This window comes from Nothobranchius furzeri, chromosome 2, assembly GCF_043380555.1.
Source record: "Nothobranchius furzeri strain GRZ-AD chromosome 2, NfurGRZ-RIMD1, whole genome shotgun sequence".
In the NCBI taxonomy this organism is placed as follows: Eukaryota; Metazoa; Chordata; class Actinopteri; order Cyprinodontiformes; family Nothobranchiidae; genus Nothobranchius; species Nothobranchius furzeri.
Window position 1 is genome coordinate 94,988,091 of NC_091742.1, and position 10,119 is coordinate 94,998,209.

The 10,119-nt window shown below is 44.9% G+C and overlaps 1 protein-coding gene across 3 annotated transcripts in view; it reads right to left on the reverse strand.

Annotated features, from left to right (window-relative positions):
- The window catches only part of npy2rl (neuropeptide Y receptor Y2, like), a 33,505-nt gene extending 24,087 nt beyond the window's left edge, over positions 1 to 9,418 (reverse strand). For 2 of the 3 annotated variants that reach the window (XM_015974827.3, XM_015974826.3), the window contains exon 1: positions 8,375 to 9,418. The gene's annotated coding sequence lies outside the window, so the exon portion shown is untranslated. The other variant, XM_054738313.2, reaches the window with a different exon arrangement.
- Positions 9,419 to 10,119: the final 701 nt, after the last annotated feature.

A 10,119-nucleotide genomic window follows, 5' to 3' on the forward strand; every position in this document is an offset into this window, starting at 1 on the left:
GAAAAAGGACGTTACACATTGTGTGTTTTGTTTGCTGCTGAATGGAAACGGTCCCTTTTATTCCATCAATGATAGAAATCAATCATCTAAAACAGTTCTGACACAACCCAGTTAAACACGGTTACTGGTGTGGTGTTCTCATCTGATTCACTGGTGGAGTTTTGAGTTAAATGACGTTATTTAAGGTAAATTAGATCATTCGGTTTTTTAAGGCAGAGCTGGAGGTTTAGTTTGTAAAGAAAACAACTAAAAACGAACGAAAACAAGTCCTTTCTGGAGCGTTCAGAGTGAAGACGCGGGGCATAGACAGGGACCGTCTCCTTCAGGACACTCCTGTAACACGTCCTGTGGTGAGACAGAGGAAAACCAGGAGGTTGGAACTAGGAAAACAGGACGACTCGTTTCCTCTAGTCACCCCTAGTCCCCTCCGCCCTACATCCTGGTACTTCCATCCTGAAACAGTAAACAACCAGAAGAGCTGCTGTCTGACAGAAGAAAACCAGTCAGAGAGTCTTTTGGACGTTTGTTGAAACTTAATTCAGTCGGACTTTGATGTCAATATGTCCTGCTGTCTCTGCTGTCCCTCAGGGACGTCTCAGAGGACGCGACTTTGCCGGCAGCCTTTTCACACGCTTGTGTCAGAACAAGGTGTGTGTGAGTGGGGCAGGAGGCGGGGCCATGACAATGATCGAAACTGGAATGTGACGGGGGCGGGGCTAAAGCGGAATGTAAACGGCCTTGAGGGGAAGCGAGGCGCTCTGATGCTCAGCTGCCAGCAACAATCAGATCACTCTCAGTCTGTGTGTGTGTGTGTGTGTGTGTGTGTGTGTGTGTGTGTGTGTGTGTGTGTGTGTGTGTGTGTGTGTGTGTGTGTGTGTGGGTGTGTGTGGCTGGTGAAAAGCCGCTCTCACTGCCTCGTGTGACTTTCACTGCCCAACATCTGTAGCCCTGATTCACTCAGAGCCTGGTGATGGAAAACACTCTTGGTGTGTGTGTGTGTGTGTGTGTGTGTGTGTGTGTGTGTGTGTGTGTGTGTGTGTGTGTGTGTGTGTGTGTGTGTGTGTGTTAGAGGCAGCAGGGTCCCATCGCAGCAGGAGAGCCGGGAGCTTTTCCCTCCGTTATGTAACAGTGTGAACAGATGCACCGGTCGCGTCAGGCCTCTGCTCAGGATGGCGGTTCTGGTTCTAGTTTAGAGTCGCTGATCGGGTCGGTCACATGACCCCTGTCACACCTGAACGCCTCACCTGTTAGGCTACAACCCAGCACAAACCACAGAAAGAAGATGGCTCAATCTTTGACAACACAGAAGCCCCAAAAATACATAAAGAATCTGCTGAGTCACTGGTTGCTATGGTGATTCCCGCCTTTCCTAAGGAACAGAGGGGAAAGGGCAGCACACTCAGAGGGCTGAAGGTTTAGGAACAGTTTATTTTTAGCAGATTTAGTCATTTTAATTTTCTTTGTGACTTTCTGAAAATGAAGCTTCAGCCTAATATTTATAATGTAACATTTTCAGAGATGACAGGAAATGACATCACAAGGTTAAACGCGCTAACGTTAGCGCAAGGCTGAAACCCAAAGCTCAGACTTGTTTTTAGGGGTATTGATAAGGTGGGCCACCATGAGTCCAGTTAGAAAGTTCACTTGAAGGTCTCTGAGATGACTTTAGGAGCTGTACAAAATACTAAATTGCAAATTTTAATTTGAAAATTACAAATTGGTCAGCGTTCATCCAGTTTTTGGCTCTGTTGCTCGTGAACATTCACACTAGAAACACACTAACAGTTAGGAATGTTCTAGTCAGGTTTTTTACTACCGATAACGATACCAAAAACCAATATGATCACAGATACCGATCAAGATACCAATCGGGATATCGATATCGGTACTGCTAAGATCACATCGATCGGCCATTTTCTCTGAAGTTTTAATGATTGCTACCAACTTAATGAGTCTGCCCAGACTTGCAGCACAATCAGTATTTTTATTTTCTGACCACAACATCTAAGCCTCCTGCTCACAACCCACGGTTAGAGCTGAAGATGTCTTTTGGGTGAGAGGTGAAACATCTTCAAGAAAACCAGGAAAGTCCAGCTGTTTTCAATTAAATCTCTTAAGCTGATCATGTCCCGGATGACTGAGAGTCTACATGCAGAAGCAGGAAGTAAGATTGAGTCAAGAGGAAAACTGAAACACTTAAATAGCTGCTGCCAATAACAATCTAACTCATTTATTACAATAAAAGCTCTGAACACTCCAAATAGTGCAGAAAAATATCACAACTTTGTGTGTTGTGAATGTATCTTCTTCTTCTTCTTCTTCTTCTTCTTCTTCTTCTTCTTCTTCTTCTTCTCCTTCTTCTTCTTCTTCTTCTTCTTCTTCTTCTTCTTCTTCTTCTTCTTCTAATTCTCCTTCTCGTTCTTCTTCTTCTTGTTCTTCTTCTTCTTCTTCTTCTTGTTCTTGTTCTTCTTCTTCTTGTTCTTCTTCTTCTTCTTCTCCTTCTCCTTCTTCTTCTTCTTCTTCTCCTTCTCCTTCTTCTCCTTCTTCTTCTTCTCCTTCTCCTTCCCCTTCTTCTTCTTCTTCTTCTTCTCCTTCTTGTTCTCCTTCTCCTTCTTCTTCTTCTACTTCTTATTGTAATTATAGTTTTTATTATTATTATTATTATTAATATTATTATATATTATTATTGTTGTTATTATATAATGATTATATTATTATTATTATTATTATCATTATATTATTATTATTATTATTATTATTACTATTATTTTTTATTATTATGACAGTTTAAAGAGGTAATGGTATGTTTTAGTTTGATAGGGAATTCAGCGGTTGGGAAAGGTTCCGGTTTATGCTTCTGCCTCAGCTCCGTCTCCTGGGGAGTGTTGCAAAGCAGTTCCCCTCCAGGACAACAGAGGGAGTAGCGCTGTTCTGTGGTATCCTGTCGTGTATCTGGTCCAGGATAGTGCATCTACTGTTGTGTTTATATTGTGTTTGTTGTATTTCAGAGACTTTTAAACATAGACAAATTTGTCCCTCATCCTCCTCCACCTCTTCATGCCCCTACCACCTCTAAACCCACGTTTCCTGTCATTTCCGTCCATGAATAAAACGCTTGCTGCATATCTTTTCACTCCTCCAGTCACGGGGGAATTTAACATTCATATTTTTAGAGTTTTTCAGCGAGTTATTCTTCAAGCCACTCCTTGTCTTCTGCTAGATATCTTTGGCTCACTTTATGTTGTTGAGGGGGCAATGGCGGCGCTGTAGACGACAGCGGCGTCCTGACCGATTATAAGCTTGCGTTCTCCATCTTGTTGGACAGATGTTTAGAAACAACGGCTAGACTCTGTCCGTCCTTGCGAGCCTTCTGGAGAGCCCTCATGAGGACAGATAATGGCGTTGCATGTCTCCATATGAACTAGGCTTTAGCGGAGAAGATGTAAGGCGTGGCTTGCTGTCGACAGTAGTGTGAATAAAAGACTCGTGAACGAGTAACCCGAGAGCATCAGAGTTGTTACGTTTATACATTTCAGTGGGGAGCATCGACATATATACTGGACAATTTGTGTCCATAGGCTCCAATTATGAGTTTTTGTGCAAAAATGGGAGGTGGCCACCTCCGCCATTTTGACCGTGTCACAGGTACCGTCAAGCCCAGACAATTCCAAATAAGGGAAAAGAGGTGGAGCTGAGGGTGGGGCTGTAAGGCTGGGATCAAATGACCTGTCGAACAGAAGCGATGTAGCTACAAGCTAACCCAAAGCTAACGCAGAGGTGGGAGCTAAGCTAATGGAGGTAGCTACCTAGCTACAACCGGAGTTAACTGTGCACAACACCAGAGCTTCTGAGTCAGAGATGCGCTGGGCTGACCGCTGGATAAAACCGGGTGGAACACAGAGGTCTCCCGAGAGCTCCACAAGCCGGCAGCCGCGCAGCAGACAGAAGCCGCTGCAATCTGAGACGTGCAGAGCTGCCGCTGAGGGGAGAGGACCATACCGATAGTCGGAACCCAGCTCCACAAACATGTTATATTTCAACCCATTTTCAAAAATGCAGCGTCATGTTAAATGTGCCTATTACATTTAAATTTCATGGTTAAACAGTACATGTTAAAATGTAAGCTCAGCTCGGCAGTGACCTAAAATACATGAATATAATTTTACTTACCGAAAAAAGAAGTGGAGACTCCTTGGACGCTCTATTAGTGCAATTAATGCCACAGCAAGTCATTTTGTCCAACAATTGCACAAATAATATCCAAAAAGAACGCACAAACGCTACAACTAATGGTCTAAGATGAGAGACTGAAAATGGCGGAACAGTTTTCAGGCGAGGCCGAGGCTCAGGCTGAGGCCTTTCCACCGAGCTAGCTCTGAGGTCACGTGGGTCTGATGCTCATTAATTATTCAGAATTTTAGGCTTTTAATACACTAAAACAGAAGAGTGAGAAAAAAATTCACCCCGCTCAGAGTTGTCATGAGTGTAAACTAGATCATTTAAACCAAAAACATGTTTTGGTACCAGGCTGTAAACATGTTTATTTCTGCTGTGAAATCGGTATTTTTAACATGGGAGTCAATGAGGATTTGCTCGCTTCTGACACCAGCCCCTAGTGGATGAGGGTGGAACTGCAATTTTTGTTACTTCCTGTTTGGCTTCATTTCCAGACCTGAATTATGGGGGCTTGGTGGGGAGACATGAAAACTCACCTCAATCCACCCAGTTTGTTCTGTTGTCTGCTGTGTTGACGCTTTTTAACGATTACCTCGCACGTTTACATGACTCTCAGGGTCAGCTGCAAAGTACGAGTGGCAGGCGATCAGCTGATCTGGCAGATCTTTCTTTCTTCTTTCTTTCTTTCGGTCTTTATTTTGGTTTATAGCATTAACATAAAATTTTCCTTTACAAACAAAACAACAATATTAACAACTTGAATTTAAACCAAAAAAGGAATAGGCAGAAGCAATGCTTATTTTAGCCTATACTATTTTCCACCTAAGATACATAACCAATATACATTTATTTTATTTTCCCCAATATAAATAACCACAATAGAAATTCATTAATGTCTATACATACTTTTCATACCCTGTAAATATGTGACACTTTACACCTGCTTTAAACTTTAGTAAAGAAGTACATTTCTTCAAATCATCTTCTAACTCATTCCAAAATTTCACACCAACAACGGAAACACATCTTGATGTCACATTAGTTCTGGCTTTTACACATTCAAACATAAATACACCTCTGAGATTATAATGATCAACTCTTGGTTTGAAATAAACTTTTATGCAATTTGGGATATTATTATTAACTACTTTATGAAGAATCTCTAAGATTTTTACTTTAATAATATCTCCTAATTTTAGTGTTTTAGTTTGACTAAATAGATTATGGGTTGGTTCGAGGTATCCCAATTTATTAACTATTCTAATCGCCTTTTTTTGTAATTTAAATACAGTCTCAACACACGTTTTACCTGCATTTCCCCAAACCTCTGCACAGTAAGACAAATAAGGCATAACTAAAGAGCTATAAATCAAAAACAAGGCTTTTTTATTTAGTACATCACTAGTTTTATAAAGTATAGCAATAGATTTAGACACTTGCCGTTTGATATATTCAATATGTGGTTTCCAACCGAGTTTACTATCAAAAATCACACCTAGGAATTTAGTTTCATGTACTTGTTCAACTGGGACTCCATTTAAATGCAGCTTAGCACCGTCATTGTCCCTGTTCCCTGAAAATATCATAAATTTGGTTTTATTTTCATTTAGTGATAGCTTGTTGTAATCAAACCATTTTTTAATTGAACTCAATTCATTTTCAACCTCTTGTAATAATTTACTCATATCTTTTCCCATACAAATGAAATTTGTATCATCTGCAAACATAATAAATTTTAACCGAGACGATACAGAAAAGATGTCGTTCAGGTATTGGTTGAATAATTTCGGTCCTAGCACCGAGCCTTGCGGTACACCACATATTACTCTTTCAAGCTGTGAATCTATATCATTAACATTTACATATTGAAATGTACTGCTTAAATAACTTGCAAGCCATTGATTGGTTTTACTACGAAGACCATAGTATTCACATTTGTTGAGCAGGTATGTGTGATCAATTGTATCAAATGCCTTACTCAAGTCAATTAAGACAGCCACTACATGAAGTTTTTGATCCACTGCTGTTGCAATCTGCTCTACCAAATCCATAACTGCTAATGAGGTTGAACGATTCTTCCTAAACCCATACTGATGGTCGTTTAAAAGCTCAAACTTGTTGGTGAATGCTTCAAATCTAATTACAAAAAGTTTCTCAAGTATCTTTGAAAACTGTGGCAGTAAAGAGATAGGTCTATAGTTACAAGCTAATCATTTATCTTCTTAGAGACATGGAGACAAATGTTCCACACGGAGTCTCCTTTTTCTGGACACGGCATCGTCATGATGTTAAAGAAAGGACATGAGCCAGACAGGAAGTAGGACGTGTTTTAGCTAGGTGCATTTGGTAAATTTCAAAATAAAAGCTGTGTCGCATTAGTTTACAGGCTTAAGTTTATTAATAATGATGCAGATCCCAGTGTCTGTCACTTCAGGGTTTTTACAGGTTTCTGTCATGTTTCTAATCATCTCTGAATCAGGCAGATATCTGGATACGTTCAGCACAAGAACCGCAGTCGGTGTGAACGACAGTTCATCCAGGAGCCGTGAGGAAACCGGGCCGTGTCCCCGAAGCGTGGTGTCCTGCGGCTACATTTACGCGCTTTTTTTTTTTTTACGCTTCCCAAATGTGTCAAGCTCGGCAGTTCAGACTGGACCAGACAGGAAGCCAAACTCTTCAGAACATCTGGAAACTTTCAAAATAAAAAGCATGTGCAGATTTCCAGTTTCATAAATAAATAAATAAACCTACATAGCCGAGGAATTAAACTACAAACCGTTTAGGCTCAGGCTTCCACCTTTCTCTGTGCGTGCTATCACGTGAACTGCTGAAATCACGTGTGATCTTACCGTTCTGTGATCTTAGGACCAGTCTGGACCAGCTGCACGGAACGTTTCTGGTGTCGTGTTGCATCTGAAGCGTGACGGACGGTACGGATCGCTCCTCTGAGCTCTCACGTTAAACATCCGGCATGGCAAAGCCTCGGGTGTTTAAACTTCACTGGGGCGATTCAGTATGAACAAAGTAATGTCGACTAACGTGATCTTGGTTTAATCTGGACTAAAAGTATAAAAAACAGACAGAATCCTGCTGATCTCTGAGGCTCCTGATCCATGAACTACAGACTTTCATTTAAAAGAGTCGGGGATGTGGAGAACTCCCAGAAACTCCTAAAAGATTGGAATGAGTCAGCATTCTGGCCCCTTAAAGGAATTCTGACCTTTTGAGGAGAAAGATGTCTTCGTGTGGCGGTCCTGGTGTCGGACCAGCATCAGGACCGGTCCGGACTAGATGTCAGTCGGAAACAAGAGCATGAACCTGCCGCAGGTGGAACCCTTAGAACCTGGTAACTTATTCCTCAGTGCAGGAACATCTGGATGCAGCTCACCTGTCTGCCAGCAGCACACCTGGAGGTTCTTTCCTCCCCCAGAGCCGACCCGGAGCGACCCAGAACAACCTGTAAGCCGCTGTAAAACAATCCAGAACATAATATTCCCATTTGTCGGAGCTTCCCAGAACAAAGGTCACGTGGGTTAAGCTCTGCTCGGCTCCGCGCCTCATTACACCCGACGTGATGGGGAATATGTTCTGGAGATAAGCCACACCTGTCTGCCTCCACCTGGGCCCTGGAGGCTGAGGGCGGAGGAGGAACGCCCAGCAGGAGGAGGAGTCAATCATTAACCCGGAGCCTCTTATCTCTGAGAGGAGAAGAGCACCGGCAAACATCTGGAGCAATCACGGCCGCTCTTTCTCTCTCATTTAACAGCAAATCACCTGGAGACTGTTAGTCAGGATCCTGTGAGGAGGGGGGCCGCAGCCCCCCCAACCCCCCCACCCCATCACTGAAGGACGCAGAAGTTCACCCTTTACAGATGTTCCATCTGCGCGTTCTGGAACCAAACTGAATAAATAAATAAATAAATAAACCACAGAGCTGCTTCCAGATCGCAGTTCAATCATGCCCACATGCGCGTGCGTTTCATTCAAGCAGCGCACGCGCGCAACACCTCCAATTGTGCTCGTACGCTCTTTTCTTGCCAAATTCTTGCGAAGTGCGCGTGCTCGAAATTAAACACGTGCGTGTTTGTAGCGCCTCATCTGAGCGCGTGTCCGCGTGAGAAGGACACTCAGTCAGTCCTGTGGTGTGCGCGTGCGTGTGTGTTTGTCTGATGTGTGAGCGCGTGCGTGGCTCACTGACCTCTCTCCGGGCTCAGCGCGGAGCTCCGGTTCCGGACCCAGATCCCGGTTCGGAGCGCTCCGGTTCCGCCCGGACTGGACCCGTCCCGCGGCTCTCCGCTGCCATCCACGGCAGCAGCTGCTTTAGATCCAGGTCCGTCCGAACCGAACCTCCTCTCGGTCCGGCTCGTTAACACGCGAACTTCTCTCCTCGGTTCTGTGGCATCCCTCCACGGTCCAACTCTGACCGAGACCGGGACCGTCAGACCAACTGGTCCAGGTGGGGCTGCAGGTAGGTTCAAGTTCGGGGTTTAACCCGTCTCCTCCTCCGGTACCGGAGGTCCGTCCGCGCGCTCTGCTGTCCAACGCGAGTGAAGCGCTTTTACGCACGGAACCGAGCGCTGGGTCTGGTAGGGTCCGGTAGGAGGGGTTCTGATGAGAGGAGAGGGAGGAGAGACTGGTTCTGGATCAGGAGGAGGAGCAGAACTTTTTCATGTCTCTAAGTTCTGCAGAAGCTTTGTGCTCTTCTGGGTTCTGAGGCTTCCCTCCTGACATCCAGATGGGCTCGGTCCAGCTCCTGGTCTAGGTTCATGTGGTCCGGCGGGGGTCCTGACCTGGACCAGATCCCTCCAAACTCAAACCAGAGGTCTCGTCATCATCTAGAACCTCCTGGACCTCCTTCCCTAGAGCATCACCGAGCTTCCACCCTTCAGTCTGACACAGATGATGGAGGGTTCTGGTGTCCTCCTGCACCAGAATGTCTGGTATCTGCAGAGCTCAGCTCAGGAGTCGTGTGTTCTGGGTAGAGCAGGTACCTGCAGGTGGCTCACTGGGGAGGCAGAGAGCGAGGAACATCTCCACAGGTAGACAACACTCCACCAGAGCTTCTCATGGCTCCACCCATCTGACCTCCGGTGCAAACCGGAGTTGTCCTGCAGCTGGGGAGAACGTTCCAAGATTATCTTCTCAGGCTCATTTCACCTTCAGGATAACGACCATGAGGCTGCTGAAGCTCCTCCCACTGCAGAAACTCCACCTCTGCCAGAAGCCCCGCCCCCTTTCTCTCAGCATTCCTTCCTTTAATTCTAGAGTTCAGAAGCTGAGTCAGATTATGTGAAGATTTGAAGTTCCTCTGCCTCTGTGAGGGAGCAGACACAGCCTCGACCAGCTAATTAGGGTCACACACACACACACACACACACACCTCCTAGAAAACATCACAGAGACTAAAGTTATTTATTTACATACCCCCCCCCCCCCCACTGTGACATCACTGTGGCTACACTGTGACATCACTGCCAGTGTGTGAATGGGTGAATGAATGCTGTGTTGTAAAGTGCCTTGGGGGGCTGTTGGCCATCTGACCACAGAATAAATATTTACAGAGAACTAAGAGCAGCAGAAATGTTAAAGCTGCTGCCGGTGAGCCACCATGGTCACCACGGTAACCAGCATTAACAGCACAGGCTTTGGTGTTGTTTACCTTTTTAATGAGTGAAATTCGACAAAATTAAATGAACTTTTCAAGTTCTGTTAAACTCGGGACATGAAAGGAAGACGAGAACACGATCATGGTTAGAATCACGCGGAACCGACAGCCGCGGGGATCAGGAACCAGAACCGGAGCTTCTTTCCATCTGCTGATCAGAGGCAACGTGACACGTGGAGAGCAGCAAAGCTGAGATGTGTGAGGAATGCTGACGGTCCACCAGCCGCCGCCGCCATCACCGCCGCCGCCGTCACTGTGTTTGTCACTGTGGTTCTGAT